Source organism: Diabrotica virgifera, chromosome 2 (assembly GCF_917563875.1).
Source record: "Diabrotica virgifera virgifera chromosome 2, PGI_DIABVI_V3a".
NCBI lineage: Eukaryota > Metazoa > Arthropoda > Insecta > Coleoptera > Chrysomelidae > Diabrotica > Diabrotica virgifera.
In genome coordinates, this window is record NC_065444.1 from 197,115,652 (window position 1) to 197,132,892 (window position 17,241).

Consider the following 17,241-nt stretch of genomic DNA (forward strand, 5'->3'; position numbering starts at 1 on the left):
GGCACCCATTGTGAACACAGTTTTCTGAAACCCAATACTTCAGTCAAGATATTGCTTACACTGCCCAATAAGATTCCTAGGGCTTCTACTAAATCTCTCTCAGTCACTCTACGATTTTCCAGTACCATATCCTGTATTTTTTTTTTCGATTTCTGGGGTTGTTACTATTTTTGGACGTCCTTGACGTGGATCGTCTTCTAGGCTTGTACGACCACGTTTAAATTCAGCAACCCATCTTTCTACTGTACTTCTTAGCCGATTTGTGGACGTGAACTCGTTTTGGAGCCGAAGAACCAGGTTCACACCACTCTAGCCTCTTGTTTTGATTCAGGATCATGGTGATAGACCCAAGTCTCATCCATAGTGATGAATCGATGCACAAAATCGACTTTATCCTTTCGAAAACGCTCTAAATGCTGCTGAGAAAGTCGCATTCGAATGTGTTTTTGTTCCGTTGTTAGCGAATGCGGCACCCATTGTGAACACAGTTTTCTGAAACCCAATACTTCAGTCAAGATATTGCTTACACTGCCCAATAAGATTCCTAGGGCTTCTACTAAATCTCTCTCAGTCACTCTACGATTTTCCAGTACCATATCCTGTATTTTTTTTTTTCGATTTCTGGGGTTGTTACTATTTTTGGACGTCCTTGACGTGGATCGTCTTCTAGGCTTGTACGACCACGTTTAAATTCAGCAACCCATCTTTCTACTGTACTAATTGAAGGGGAAGAGTTCTTATACACTTTAAACATTCGTTCATAAATTTCCTTTGCTTTTAAACCTTCCAAAAATAAAAATTCAATCACTGCACGATACTTTTTTTCCATTTTGATAAATAGTGTGACACATCAATAATAAATGGCTTGTAAACAAAGAATGAATTGACAGATTGGCATGAAACTTCACACACGTTCATATGAAGAGTCTACCTACATAACCTCAAAAATTTATGCTGGTAGCAACGCCCACTCATATCGACCCGCAAAACTTATTGAATAACCTAGTATATACTTTAATCCTTTTTGAGAGAGTAGGTGCAAAATTTCGGTCGAATTATTTTTCAATGTATTAATCTTTTCGAATCCTGAGAAAACTAATACGTATTTTTGAAAAATTTAAACGCAGAATGAAATATTACAGTATTATCGAGGGTCGAAAGTCCCTGAAAACTACTATAATGATTATTTTAATAAGTCACAGGGGTGAAAAAAGAGAAAATTTAGTCTGATTTTTAATTTCAAATAAATCATTCAAAAGAAATTTTTTGTTTATTCTAAGGGACTTTCAGCCCTCTGTAGCAATGTAATCTTTCATTGTGCATTTAAATTATTCAAAAATACTTATTAGTTTAGCTCTTAAAGAGGATTAAATTGTTATACATTTTAATAGAATTCTATTTTAGTGACGTCACGTTGCCTAGCAACCGTCGATTCTCCCATTGTGAAATTCGATTTTGTGACGTCAGCATAATAGAATTCTATTTGCCGTGCTCTCACTCCTGTTTCGGCATTTCCTTAAAATCTAATAACTACTGCCAAATATAGAGGTGGACTGTTTTGTTTGGCCCACAAGAAAGCCAAGAATATAAAGTGAAATATGTACATTTTTGAACAGTCCAAATAGAAAAAGAAGAAACGCAATATATTTTCATTCTTATGTTAACAAAAGAGAGCTACCATACATTAAAATTCAAATATTGTTCTGGGGCCAGAGCATGCCAAATAGAATTCTATTTTGCTGACGTCACAAAATAGAATTTCATAATGGGATAATCGACGGTTGCTAGACAACGTGACATCACTAAAATAGAATTCTATTTGGCGTGCTCCCGCACCTGAAGCTATTTCTTTTCGGCATATATGCAATTTATTATTCTAATTGGGAAATAACTCACAATTTAACTTGAAAAAGGATTTTATTAACGTTTCGACTTCCACTTCGGACGTCGTTATCAAAATAGAAAATAATAATAAATTAAACAAAAATATTGTTGCTTAGTAAAAAAAATTCTTCTAATAATTTAATTTAATCTGACTCATTCATATCGACAAGTCAGACATATTGTTCGAGCCATTTTAAATATCATATTAATTGTTGTTTGTTTTGTGTGCACCCTGTAAGCAAAACCGTTAGTTATTGAGAATTATCAAAAGCGCTGGGTAGTGAATATTTTTGTAATATGGGCACAGCAAGCTTCTTCCACTTATCGGTTTGTTTTGATAATAATTACGTCAGAGACATATCAGCTCATATCGTTTTGTTGAATCGGCAAAACCTTGGGAATGTTTCGCCGAAAAGAGAATTTCGGCCAGATAGCGAAATAAATTTTTGTATTCAGATTCAGAAGGAGAACTTTTCAAGATACCGAATGAAGAGCATCGGAAATGTTTCCGCGTCGGCCGGTAATAATATATGTAAGTTCCAAAGATACTGTAATGCACGTTTGACATTTCCGGATTACGGTATAAACACTTTAATTATATGCGATGTGTTATAATTATCCATTTTACAGATATACGATATACTGTTTATTTTTCGGCCTTTAGTAAACTGTTTAACTCTTTTGATTTAAAGCTGATTATAGAAAGTAAAAGTACAAAGTCTTTTATTTAATTTCGAATCTCGGGGGCTCGTTAAGATCGGGTAGATTTTTGGAGGCCCCCACATTTTGTGGCGGCCGTGACAGGACGGCTTTAAGTTAAAGTTAAAGGTTGATCGTGTGTGCATACGAGGGTTGGCGAAAAAGTGTATTGAGGATCGCTGGTCAGACTTTATCACGTTTCGCTTCTAGTTTTTCGGTAAACGTGTGTGTTTAGTTTGCAGTGAAAAATGGATAACAAGGAAAAACATCGCAAAGTGCTTCGTACCACTTTCAGCAAAGCAGCAAAAGAAATAGAAGACCTATTAAAAGGTCAAGAAGGTGAAGTACGACTGATCAAAATATCCTTAGATCTTTTACGACAGAAAATGGAAGATCTAAGGAGAATAGATGACGAAATGTATGATCTCCTGTTAAACGAGAATGCCAGTGAACAAGATCTGTCGAAGGAAATGGAAGACAGTGACAGGTGACAGGTACATTAGAAAGTTTGCGGACCTGAGTATACAGTGCGAGGAACGGGTTCAACCAAGGATAGCTGAGTCCGTGGAGGATGAGGTGGCCTTTGGGACAACTGGTAAGAGCACAGGGAGCCTACAAGGTAAGCGTAAATTCAAACTACCTATGTTAGAATTCAAGTACGACGGGAACATTAAAAACTGGTTGCCCTTTTGGTCACAGTTCCAAAAGATACATCATGATCCGGACATAGACTTAAGCGATAAAGTTGAGTATTTAGTTCAAGCTACTGTACCGGGCAGTAGGGCAAGGCAACTGGTAGATAGTTTTCCCGCGACTGGAGATAATTACACCCGCGACTGGAGATAATTACACTAAGATTATAGACTGTCTTATTTCGCGTTTTGGCCGCGACGATTTGCAGATAGAGGTATATGTTCGGGAATAACTTAAATTAGTAATAAATAATACGTCGTTTGGCAATAAATTAAACATTTCTTTATTATATGAAAGGTTAGAGACTCAGTTAAGGGCTTTGGAAACACTAGGTATTAAATCGGATAAATACGCTGCTATGTTATTTCCTTTGGTCGAATCGTGTCTACCTGCGGATTTATTAAGGATATGGCAATGATTTCCGGAAGACGTTGGGTCACAAACTTCGATTAATAGTGCCGGTATTTCAACCATAGAAAATCGTCTCAAAAGCTTGATGCAATTTTTGAAAAATGAAGTCGACAATGAACAGCATGTTTCCTTGGCGATCGAGGGCTTTAGCGTATCGGGTACTAAGTCTGGGAATTCTAAACAGAATGGTCCGAAAAAGAGGATGCCTGAAGAGGAAGAACCCCAGTGTCCTTCGGCGATGAATTCTCATAGTACAACTAATAGATGTGTATTTTGCGAAAATCACACGAAAGCAGCCAATGCTTCAAGGCTCAGAAGGTAACTTATGACCAGAGAGTGAATATTTTGACAGAGAAAGGTGCTTGCTTCCGCTGTTTGAAAATTGGACACTAATCTCGAAGTTGCCGTGGTCAATTAAGTTGTTTACTTTGTCACAAATCACATGTGCCCCTAATGTGCAGAGAAATTTCGATGGGCAAGGCAAAAAAGGAAGAGGAAAATAAGATAGAGAAGGATGGCCAAGCTGTGCCGAAAATAAATCAGTCATTGGCCAATAGTGCTACTACTAATGTTTTTTTTTGCAAACTTTGCGCGTCAAAATGAACCACTTAGGCAAGATGCGAGTTGTACGCGCCCTAATAGATACCGGATCTCAAAAGACGTATATTCTGAGGTCCACTGCTAGATTATTGGATTATCCATGTAAACGACAGATTAACCTTGTACATGGATTATTCGGAGGTAGCGAGCTAGCAGAAAAACATGATTGTTATGACGCTAACTTGAGTTATAATAACTACAGTTGCACATTTTTGAAGCACTAGATCAGCCCGTAATTTGTAGCATTATTTCTTTCGCATTTAATGGTCCCTGGATGGAAGAACTGGAGAGGCTGAATATAGAGATAACAGATTCCGGTGATACATCTCCTATAGAGATTTTAATAGGTGCAGACATTGCAGGAAAGCTCTATACCGGAAGAAGGCATATTTTAGGATGTGGACTGGTAGCTGTAGAAACCTTATTGGGCTGGACTTTGATGGGAAAAATACGTTTAGATCAACAGAATAACCGTACCGCAACAACTGTTTCACTTTTTATTAGCAACGCGTCGATTAGTCAACTGTGGGAGTTAGATGTTTTGGCTATCAATGATCCGGCAGAAAGGAAGACAAGGGAAGAAACAGCGCTAGCAGCAAAACGACTTTTCTTTGAGGCTGTTGCAACAGATTCCACAGGACGATATGAAATTAGACTGCCATGGTTAGAAGGGCATCCGGCATTACCAAGTAACTACCAGATAGCTAAGAAAAGGCTGGATACCACGCTTTGAAGCCTACGGTGAAATATTTAAGGGGTGGCTGGATGAAAATATAATTGAGGAAGTGCTCGAGGAGCAACCAAACCAAGAAGGTCATTATTTACCCCACAGGTCGGTAATTAAGCCTAATAGCGCGTTCACAAAAATCAGACCAGTTTTGACGCTTCAGCAAAAGAAAAGGACAAACCTTCTTTAAACCAGTGCCTTGAAAAGGGGTTAACTTAATTGAAATGATTCCTGCTATTTTATTAAGATTCAGACGACAAGAAATCGGTGTAATCTCAGATATTCGCAAAGCCTTTTTACAGAATGGGATACACCAAGCTGACAGAGATTTTCTTCGTTTTCTTTGAATAGATGATGCAGGAAAAGAAAAGGTGTACCGCCACTGTCGTGTGGTATTCGGGATCAGCAGTAGTCCGTTTTTATTGGGAGCTTCACTAGAACATCATTTTTCCTTGATGTTAACAAGATGTGCGTCAAAACTGCTGAATCTTTCGGAAGACATTATTTTAAAATGGTCGCATAGTTTTTACGTTGACAATTGCGTCACTAGTGTTGCTAGTGAACAGAAACTGCGAACTTTTATAGAAGAGTCAAATATAATAATGGCTGAAGGCAAGTTTGATCTCAGAGGGTGGGAGTATACAGGCCAACCCACCGATGACACTATTGATGCCTCGACCCAGGTTTTGGGAATAAAATGGAACAAAATAGATGACACCTTGTGTCTACGACAAGAGGATGAAGATACAGATCTACCTTTTGAAAAACCTATAACTAAAACAGTCATACTCTCACAATATTGTCCAACCATGTTAGTTCCGAAGTTGTTATTGCAGAAGACATGTAAAGAACAACTGCCTTGGGATACGCCGGTCGGTTGTGAAATAGAAACCTATTTTCGGAATTGGATCAAAGAGATTCTATATTTAGCTGCGATTAAGGTGGATATATGCAGGCCCCGAAGAAGCTGAACAATTTTCCTTACATACGTTTTGTGATGCTAGCAAGGATGCATATTCCGCAGTAATATTTTTAAGAGGAGTCCGAAATGGACAAGTATTTATACATATTTTAGCAGCCAAATCCAGGGTAGCCCCTTCAAGACCTTGTCGATACCCCGGCTTGAGTTGATGGCTGCAGTTATTGCTGTAAGATTATATGTTACGGTTAGAGAAAATCTTGAAGTTGAACTAGACGAATATTTCTGGAGCGATTCAAAAACGGTACTGTGTTGGATAAGGAGATCTGAAGAACGGACTACCTTCGTGTGGATTCGCGTGGCAGATATTCGCAAAACTTCGTGCATAGAAAGATGGCATCATGTGCCAGATGTACTCAATCCTACTGATCTCCCTTCTAGAGGTTGTTCTCCGAAACAGTTGCTAGAGACCAAATGGCGGGAGGGTCTGCAATGGCTTTATGAAGATCTATCATCTTGACCCCGAGACAGTCACAGCTGTGATGAGGAAGAGATTAACAAGGAGAAAAAGAAAAAGCTAGTTACAGTCCTTGTTAACCGTGAGAAAGATGGTATGACTTTAGCTGATTGGCATCTTTATTATTTTTCACAGTATCTGAAGACATTGCGCATGTGGATTTGTCGATTTACCAATAATGCAAGAAATAAGGACGACAAACAAAAGGGAGAGTTAACCCCTGAGGAGCTTGATAAAGCTGAAACATTGGTACTCAAGCTAGTACAAAAAGAGACGTTTTCAGACGAAAACGATAAGAAATTGTGTGGAATGGGAGCCTTCAAAGACAAGAATAGAAACGACGATGAGTATTTTCGTTTTCCAGTCGTTTTGCCAGCCAAGCATTTTATAGTGAATAGCCTACTATTTCGAGAACATGTCAAGTCGTGTCACGTCGGAACACAAGGACTGATGGCTATCGTGCGCGAACGATATTGGACTTTAGGTGGTCGGCGCGATATAGAATCCGAGATTGTCAACAGCGTCATCTACAAAAGACATAATGCCGGATTGTTTGGGGCGAGTGCGACACCGTTGATAATAGATCGTGTCCGGGACGCGATAGCATTCCAGACGACGGGTGTGGACTTTACCAAATGTTTTATTGCCAGACGAGGTCGTTCGAAGACTATAGACAGTGACAATGGGACTAACTTTGTCGGTACCGAGAACGCGTTTCATCAAGGGGGCTTTGAGAAGATTACCACAGATACAGGACAGTTTCTCAGACCCACCCAGTGTTTCTACCCATTGGATGCTCAACAGATTGGGCTCAGATGCCAGGTGTCGACATCAGTTTGAAGTCGAGCAACAGCCAGGGACCGCCTTCAGAGAATGTGTGCGGAAGTGCGGGAGTTGCTATGGCCGAGAGTGTCGCGGAGCCGGGAGTGTCCAAAAGCAGAGTACCCGAAGTGAGAATAAGTGTGACGCGAAGCGGGCGTGAAGTCAAGACCCCACTGCGATATACGAGATAGACTCGGTTTTTATTTTTGTATTTTATGTTACTATTGCATTGATGATCATGGTATTTGGATGTCTCTATTAATTATGTGAGCCATGTTCATCTTTGTGTAACCAAAAGATAATGTCTCAGGTGGGAGAATGTTCGAGCTATTTTAAATATATTACTAATTGTTGTTTGTTTTGTGTGCACCCTGTATGCAAAACCGTTAGTTATTGAGAATTGTTAAAAGCGCTGGGTAGTGAATATTTTTGTAATATGGGCACAGCAACCTTCTTCCACTTATCGGTTTGTTTTGATAATAATTACGTCAGAGACATATCAGCTCATACCGTTTTGTTGAGTCGGAAAAACCTTGGGAATGTTTCGCTGAAAAGAGAATTTCGGCCAGATAGCGAAATACATTTTTGTATTCAGACTCAGAAGGAGTAGGTAGTTTTCAAGATACCGATTGAAGAGCATCGGAAATGTTTCCGCGTCGGCCGGTAATAATATAAGTTCCAAAGATACTGTAATGCACGTTTGACATTTCCGGATTACGGTATAAACACTTTAATTATACGCGATGTGTTATAATTATCCATTTTAGATATATACGATATACTGTTTATTTTTCGGCCTTTAATATTTTGCAAACTGTTAACTCTTTTGATTTAAAGCTGATTATAGAAAGTAAAAATACAAAGTCTTTTATTTAATTTCGAATCTCGGGGGTTTGTTAAGATGGGGTAGATTTTTGGAGGCCCCACACATATATTATACATTTTAAAGTAGACAACTTAATGATATTGGCAATATTTATGAGTTACGTTCCTGGGACGACTTTATTGAAAGATAGTATAACAGTCCGTTAACTTTAATTATCTTTATAGTTATTTTATTTAAATTTTAATAACGGTTTGTCATTAAATTATACTTAAAAATAATAAGATCTAACTAAAATAAATCTTTGACTGACGTCATACTTAACTATTAGTTGGCACAAGTACTTCAGTTGGTATTAGACACCATTCGCTGTCATGGGAGTTTCGTTCTGTGGGGCTTCTCGTCTAACGACAGGAAATATTGGACACTTCGCTTGGTACGCTAGAACGGAAAAGTGGCGGATGACTGATTGAAAAGGACGGAAATTTTAATACAATAGTTTCAAGCTTTTATAAGTGATATTTAGTGGCAAATTATTGGTGGTGCTTTGGAGAAGCTAGGAGACTAAGTTTTGGGAGATCCCGGAGGAATTGGAAGTCATGTCATCCGGTAAATTTTTTTACTCTTAAAAAAAGTTTGAGAAAAAGGAACGAATATGGCCGCTCTCATGTCATATTAAATTCCTATTGAATTTATTTCTGTAAATGTATGAATCGAAGTTGTTCTTTGAATTTAGTATCTTTAATTATATCCATAGTTCGAAAATATACACTCAGATGAAGATTATCTTGTCACATATCCTGTAAATTATATCATTTGATTTGTGTGGTTATGTCAACCTCATAATATTGAATTCAAATTTTACAGATTACATTCATTATTCTCTATTCTATTAGATTGTGTGTATTCTAGCCACCTTAAATTCGTTCCAAAAGCCAGTATTTTTCTTAAAATTTACAACACATTACATTATCCCATACCATTTTTAATAATAAAAAAATACCCTTTATAGACATATTTTTCAGATAAAAATCATATTCTGTATTAAATATTGAATTTAAAGTTAAATCCCAAATTAATGTGTGTAATGTGAATCAAGGTCAAATCCATCATTGTTTTTGCTAATGATCTTTTTGTTGTTCATTCTGAAAAAAAGATATCTCATTTCTTTTCCTTTGGCTCTTTGACCTTTCCTTAGATTCTGACATTGAAACTAAAACGGGACATGTTTGTTTTTAGCCACTTGGGGGAAATCTTAAACTGTAACCAGTCCGTCAGCTCCCCTCACAACTGGGAGCAACCGTTCTACGCCAAGCCAGGTCATTTGGAGACCAGCCTGGAGAACCTCCCACATACCTACTTTGTATCCTGCCCTCTGCACCCCAGAAGGGCATCGGTATATTAATTGGTACAAGCTAGCACCATCCCTGTGCTAATTCGCCTACCAGGGATTTTGGAATCCGTAGCAAGGACACTCTCGGGGACCATTTAGGGTTTGTTTTGGGACACTTAGTATCTGCTAGTGATTGTCACTTCCACTATTACACCACATTCATTTTTTGTATAAGACTCGGGACATTTATTTTGATGATTAAGTTTTATAGTTTATCGCACATATTTTGTTTCAATATTTAAGTTGCATATTGTTTTTATATATCTATAATAGTTGATAGTGTTCCCCAAACCAGTAAACTCTCTGGTCAAAGAGGTTTGAGCTCAGATCATCTTTTCCCCATATGAGATTCTCTTTACCTTTATATATTACCTGAAATTTACTTGTACCATTTATTTACTTAATTAACTTTATATTTTTAGTACTAACCTTGCTTGTCTCCACTTATCAATTTAAAATTATATACTTGGTCCTCTTAATTTGCTTAATTTATTAACTTATTCATATAACTTTAATCTTTCTTTAGTCAATCATAATTATTTAACTTATTTGCTTAACTTTACTTAAATTCATTTAATCAATTTCTAATTATATCTTTGGACGCTATTTCCTTTGAATAGCTATCCATTTTACTTGTTATATTTTTTAGTGACTACGTGTCGAAGCAACTGATTTTTATATATCAAGTAGACCGTAGGTTCACCTTAATGAGGCTAGTGCCTATTTAACTCTTTGAGAGTTACGGAAATTATTCATTGTGAATAATCCTCCCTTAATTATATTCTGGTTCATTAGTTCTATAGGGTTTAACGTTGCTGTACGTATTGCAATCGTACAATTATTTGGTGAAGGTTGTTATTTAACCTAGAATATGTAAGTTGGGGGTATGCTCCATATAAGAGCTACTCCATTACTAATGTAACTATAGATTATATTTATATTACTATAGGTAATTATTTCCCATTGTCATTTTAGAGTTACATAGTTTGTATTTTTCTAACTCAGAGGTTGTCAAAAATCTAAGTAGTTATATTTAATAAATATTTATTTGTTTTGTATATCAATTATTTTTTTTCCCATTTTTGAATTTAATATATTTACTATTTAACAGCAGTGTAAGATACCTGGAAGTTTGGTCCATTCCAACTTCTGGCGCCCATAATTCAGTCTATTTTATTTATCTTTTATATTCTTCTATTTTTATTATATTATTATATTTATCTAATTTATTTTCTGAACATATATTTTTATCTTAAAAGATTTCCCTTTTTCTAGTCATCATCTCTCTTTAGGTTGAGCTACTGTTCTTCGACAGGCATGCAAACGAGCCGTATCCATCCTTGAGTGTCAAGTTGCTCTCTTGCATCTATAGCTAGCCAACTCTATTCAGTTTGCCTCTGTCTTTCCATACTTCCATTATCAGTTCATCACCCTCCTTCATTCATTTCATCTTATCATTTTAGTTCAACAAATACTACTGCAAAGTAGTATTTTTGTTACAATAGTTCATTCGATTACATGAAATCAACTTACTCTGTTATCAACTAATATCTGTCACAAATAAATCATAGCATCTGATCTGTCTTTAAAAAGACAACCACATGCAATGGTGACAGTAAAATTCTCGTGTTAGTGATTCCATAGTAAATCACGAGGAAAAACCAGGAAAAAACCTCATGAGACTATCTCGACATTGTAAGTATTTGGTCTTACATTCAGTTTACTGTCAAAACTAACACCAAATAATATAACATGCATATAAAATCGGAATTTGCTGTTAGTTTTGAGAGTAAACTGAACGTAAGACCAAATACTTACAATGTCGGGATAATATCATGAGGTTTTTCCTGGTTTTTCCTTGTGATTTACTATGGAATTACTAACACGAGAAATTTACTGTCACCATTGGTTGTCTTTTTAAAGACAGATCAGATGCTATGATTTTTTTGTGACAGATATTGTTGAGTTAAAGTTGATTTCATGTAATCGAATGAACTATCTTTGAATATAGTCGTCCCAGGAACGCAACTCATAAATATTGGCAATATCATTTTAAAGTCTTCTACTTTAAAATGTACCTATAATATATGGGTAATTGACCCGTGTTGAGCTGCCCCCCTCCCACTTTCAAAAATTAAAAAACAAATAGCCCTGATTTATGAGCTATTTATGAGCTCTCATATTCCGCAAATTAAAAATTTTGAGCTCGTTCCACTGAGCAGGAATTTAATATTTTAGTGGGGGGGGGGGCTGAATCAGCCCCCCACTATTTAAAAATAGGAATATTGAATCGATTTTTGCGGCAGAATTACGAGCTATTTATGAGCTCTCGAAATGATATAGTTTCGATTTTTGAGCTCATCCCCTTCACCCCCAAACAACCCTTTAATTGATTTAACTTAAGAGAAAAATGCTGAGGACACTTAAAATATATCGTATTGCGGATATAATTCCTATAGCTTATATATTCTAAGAATAAACTATTAAATCACGTGCATTTCGATTATTGAGCTACAACCCCTTTGCAAGAAAACTACCCCATCTTCCCGGTTTAAGAGGGAGTTGTACTTAAAATGCATTAAATTAATTATTTGGCGACTACATATCATTTAATAATTTATGAGATCACAAATTACGCGCATTTAGATCAGTAAATTGCAATTTATTTTGTATAGTTCAGTCACTGAAGGTAAAAATCAACGATTACCTTCAATTTCGGTGAACCTTCATCGATTTTCACGAAAATTGGTCAGTGGTTAGAGGATACCTCAAGAAACAAAGGTGACATGGTGCCACTTTGCGCCTTTACCCTGAGGGTGGATACCGCCCCTTCTCGGGGGTAAAAATTATTTTATAAAAAATAACTGTACAAATTAATAAAAGGACAAATTATAAACAACATTTGTTATATAAAGTTATTAAAATAAGTCAATGCTTTTTAAGTTATTAAAGATCAAAGATGTTAATTATTCGTGAACAAATGCATGTTTTGAAGCAGTTTTTCGTAAATCACTGAAAAACTGTAGGTTTTTACAAAAAAGTTAATAGTAGTTTAATTCGTATAGCTTATATTCTAAGAATAAACTCTTAAATCAAACGCATTTCGACAATTGAGCTACAACCCCTTCGCAAGAAAACCATCCCATATTCCCGGCTTAAGAGAGAGTTGTACTTAAAATAATTTAAATTAATTATTTGGCGACTACATATCGTTTAATAATTTATAAGCTCGCAAAATATACGCATCTCAATTATTGAATTGCAATTTTCTTTCTATAGTGCAGTCACTAAAGGTAAAAATCAACTATGACCTTCGATTTCGGTAAATCTCCATTATTTTAACGAAAGTTGGTGAGCGGATAGAGGATACCTCAAGAAACAAAATTAACAATAACAACTTGCGGTTTTAGCCTGGGGTATATGTCACCCCTTCTCGGGGGTTAAAATTACTTTATTAAAAATAACCCCACAAATAGAGAGAGGGACAAATTCTAAACAAAATTTGTTATATAATGTTATTAAAATAAATCGGAGGACGTGTTTGTATATGGTTCCGTATTATTACCCAATTTTGGGCTATTACGAACAATCTACAAATTTGTGAGTGAGCAGAGTGTATAGTATAATAGTAAGAATCTAAAGTGTGGATAAAAGCCGTGTTAGTACGATCGGTAAGTACGTTTAAACTTATTTAAAATCAGTAAACATAACCATAGAATCACGTTATCGGAATTGATTGGCGGATTGATAAGCGTTCGACGAGCTTTTGAACTTTTGAGGTGGGCTCGGCGCTTTTCGCGATCCGGAATGTTTCCACATAAACAGGGAAATATAGTCAGTTAAATTTAAAAATATATATTATAAAATAAATTTAGAAGATAACTCAAGGTGAAAACAAGAATGGATGAATTAAAGGAATTAATGGAATTAGTAAAATCAGTAATGCTGGAGGTTAAAGAACTAAGGCAAGTCAATCAATACTACATAGAAAAATTCAAAGATATACAAACATAAAACATAGAATTGAAAAAACAGTTGGTAGTTGTTCAAAACAGAATGGAAATTATAGAGGAAAAAGAAAGACAAAATAATTTAATAATCACAGGCTTAGATATAAACGAAACGGAGCCTGAAAAAGTTGTAGAAGAAACTGTGAACAACATTAAGAAATACTTAAAAGTTGAAGCTGAAATAAACCGAGTCACTAAGATAGATAATAAGAGATATAAAGTAGAAATGGTAAATCTGAATAAAAAGAAGGAAATACTTAGCAATAAGAAAAAACTTAAAGATGTTCCAGGGGCCAGAATATTCATTGACGAAGATCTAACTTACCAGGAACGTCGTATCCAGAAAATAATAAGGGAACAAGCAAAACTAGAGCGAAATCAAGGTAAAAACGTCAAGGTGGCATACAAGAAGATGATAGTAAATAACCAGGTATGGGTATGGAATAGGCAAAGCGAAACTTTAGAGGAGCAGCATGATCACAACAAAATCATGTACAATTTAAAAAACTGATAAGTGATCAAGTGGAATTACCAGTAACGAACCAGGCAACGAATCAAGGACATAATCTAGGTATTAGCGAAATAAACACTGTAGATATAGTAAACAAGGAAAATCAAATAACAAACAAAAGTAAAAAAATCAGCATTGGAACTTGGAATATTAGAAGTCTAGCTGGTAGAGAAATTGAACTTGTTATGGAGTTCAAGCAGACTAATCTGAAACTACTTGCACTAATTGAAGTAAAGAAAAAAGGGACGGGAGAGATGATGATTAATGATTGTACGTTAATGTACAGTGGAGTCGACAGTTCAAGATGGGCACAAGCGGGAGTAGGATGCCTAGTTAACAACGATTTTGTTAATAATATAAAAAGTTGGGAAGCAATTAATGAACGATTAATGACAATAAGAACCGACCTTGACGGAGAGAATATTTGGACTATTATAATTGCTTATGGTCCTAATGAAAATGATAGTAAGAAAAATAAAGATGAGTTTTGGGGTAAACTGCAAGAATTATATGAAAACAGTGCTAGTCCAATCCTAATAGTAGGTGATTTAAATGCAAGGGTTGGTAAGGAAGCACAAAAAAGCAATGGCGTCATAGGTAAATTTGGAGAGACTACAAAAAATATTAACGGTGATATACTAATGGATTTTTGCAGATTAAACTGTCTGGATATAATGAATACTTTCTTTCAGCATAAAGATATACACAAATATACCCGAGTAGTTCCAAGCCGGAATGAAAAATCTATTATCGATTACATCATAATAGAGAAAATTCACAAAAATAAAATCCAAGATGTGAAAGTGACTAGAAATTCAGAATTAGGAAGCGACCATTTTCTAGTTGTTGGAAAAATAAAAGGAAAAGAGCAGAACACAAATAATACTAGAAATGCAAATATACAAGAAAAAAGATCTGTAAGAACACATAAATTAGCCAATATTGAAGTGAGAAACAAGTTCAACAAAACCACTGACGAAAATTTCAAAGAAAAATGGATACAAAGAAAAACCATTGAACAACAGTGGAAATTCTTCAAAGATACTATTTCCAATGCTGCTGGTGAAATTTGCGGATATACAATTACTGGTGGGTCAAAAAAAAAAGGACTAGTTGGTGGAGCGAAGAGATAAAAATAGCTGTGAAAGAAAAGAAAGTAGCATGGAGAGCCTATCTAGAAAATAACAGTTCACATATGTATCAGAAATACAAAGAAGCAAGAAAGCTTGTGAAAGAAAAAGTTAAAAAAGCTAAATCGGAAGAGTGGGAGAGATTTGGAGAAAAGATGGAGCAAGATAGTAGGACAAACCAAAAATTGTTCTATAAAGGTCTGAAAAAAATGAGAGGTAAATCAGGTAGTACTGTCGTGCAAATAAAAAATAAAAATGGTGAAATACTTACCCAACCACAAGATATAGTTAACAGATGGAGTAAATATTTCAAAGAGTTACTGGAAGCAGATGAAACAGATGATGAAGAACAAGAAGAAGAGATCATATATAGGACGGCGAGAAACGAGAGTAATGAAATAACATTGGAAGAATTAACCGAAGCCATCGCAAAAATGAAAAATGGTAAAGCGGCAGGAATAGATAATATCAAGGCAGAATGGTTGAAATATATGGGAGAATCTGCATTACACTACTTACACAAATTACTGATAGCAATTTGGAAACAGAAACGCATTCCAGAAGATTGGGCAACAGCAGTAATGGCTCCTTTATTTAAGAAGGGAGATAAAAAGGAATGTTCAAATTATCGAGGTATTTCCATGCTAAGTGTCCTGGCTAAGGTTTATGAACGAATACTGGAGATGAGACTGAGAAAGAAAGTGGAACATCAACTACACGATGCACAAAGTGGTTTTCGACCGAGGCACAGTGTCCAAGATCATATCTTTACTATAAGACAAATAACAGAAAAATTCCTTAATTTTGACAAAGATATATACAGGTGTTTCATAGACATGGAAAAAGCCTTTGACAAGGTACCCAGACAGCACGTTTGGAAAGCACTTGAACAGTTCGATGTTGGAGTAGAACTAATTGATGCAGTAAAATCTATGTACTGGAAGAGTTGGAACATTGTCCGAGCATTAAACTGTGAATCAAACACATTCGCTACTACACAAGGAGTAAGGCAAGGTGGAGTTTTGAGCCCACTGCTATTCATTATATACAGCGTGTCTACTTGAGTTGGAAACATATGGGAAGCTTTTTTATTATTAATTTTACGAAAAAAAGTTATTCTTTATAAAAAGTTCTGCATGCCCCAAAACCTAAGATTCAATTATCAGATATCAAATTTTCTCAATATTATACGAGGTATGTCAAAAAATATGAATTTCGGCTAAGGGTAAAGTACCTTTATTTCTCTCAATATCGAAAATTCTTATGATAAAAAGTTGTTTGGAATTAAAAACTAAGATGAAATATGCAATTACATGCTTCTTATTGAAAAAAAAATATTTTTCTCAAATTTATGGATACCCAACATCGTTTTTAATTATTACAAATATCATAACTCGTTTATTATTCATTTTACGAAAAAAAGTTATTCTTCATAAAAAACTTTGCATGGTCTAAAATCTAAGACACAACCATGATATATCAACTTTTATTAATTTTATACGAGGTGTGTCAAAAAATATGAAATTCGCTCAATATTATAGCACCTTTATATTTCACAGTATTTCAATTAGAAGGATGTAATTGCATATTGACACATAGTTTTTAATTCTAAACAACTTTTTTAATAGCCGTTTTCAATATTGTGAAAAATAAAGGTACTTTACTCTTGAGTGAAATTCATATTTTTTGACATAACTCGTATAAAATTAATAAAATGTCATATCTGTTGGTTGAATCTTCGGTCTTAGGACATACAGAGATTTTTATAAAGAATACCTTTTTTTCGTAAAAGTAATAATAAAAGAGTTATCGTATGTGTAATAAATAAAAACGAAGTTAGTATCAATAAATTTGAGAAAAATTTGGAAAATATTTTTTTCCAATTAGAAGCATGTAATTACATATTTGAGCTTGGTTTTTATTTCCAAACAACTTTTCATAATAAGAATTTTCGATATTGAGAGAAATAAAGGTACTTTACCCTTAGCCGAAATTCATATTTTTTGACATACCTCGTATAATATTGAGAAAATTTGATATCTGATAATTGAATCTTAGGTTTTGGGGCATGCAGAACTTTTTATAAAGAATAACTTTTTTTC

General features: G+C 35.2%; 1 protein-coding gene across 2 annotated transcripts in view; it reads left to right on the top strand.

The window, feature by feature from the left end:
- The first annotated feature begins 8,308 nt into the window (after positions 1-8,308).
- Positions 8,309-17,241, top strand: part of LOC114330512 (ras-related protein Rab-37-like) — a 489,416-nt gene continuing 480,483 nt past the window's right edge. The window contains exon 1 of one of the 2 annotated variants that reach the window (XM_050643008.1): positions 8,309-8,704. The gene's annotated coding sequence lies outside the window, so the exon portion shown is untranslated. The remainder of the gene's footprint in view (positions 8,705-17,241) is intronic. The other variant, XM_050643010.1, reaches the window with a different exon arrangement.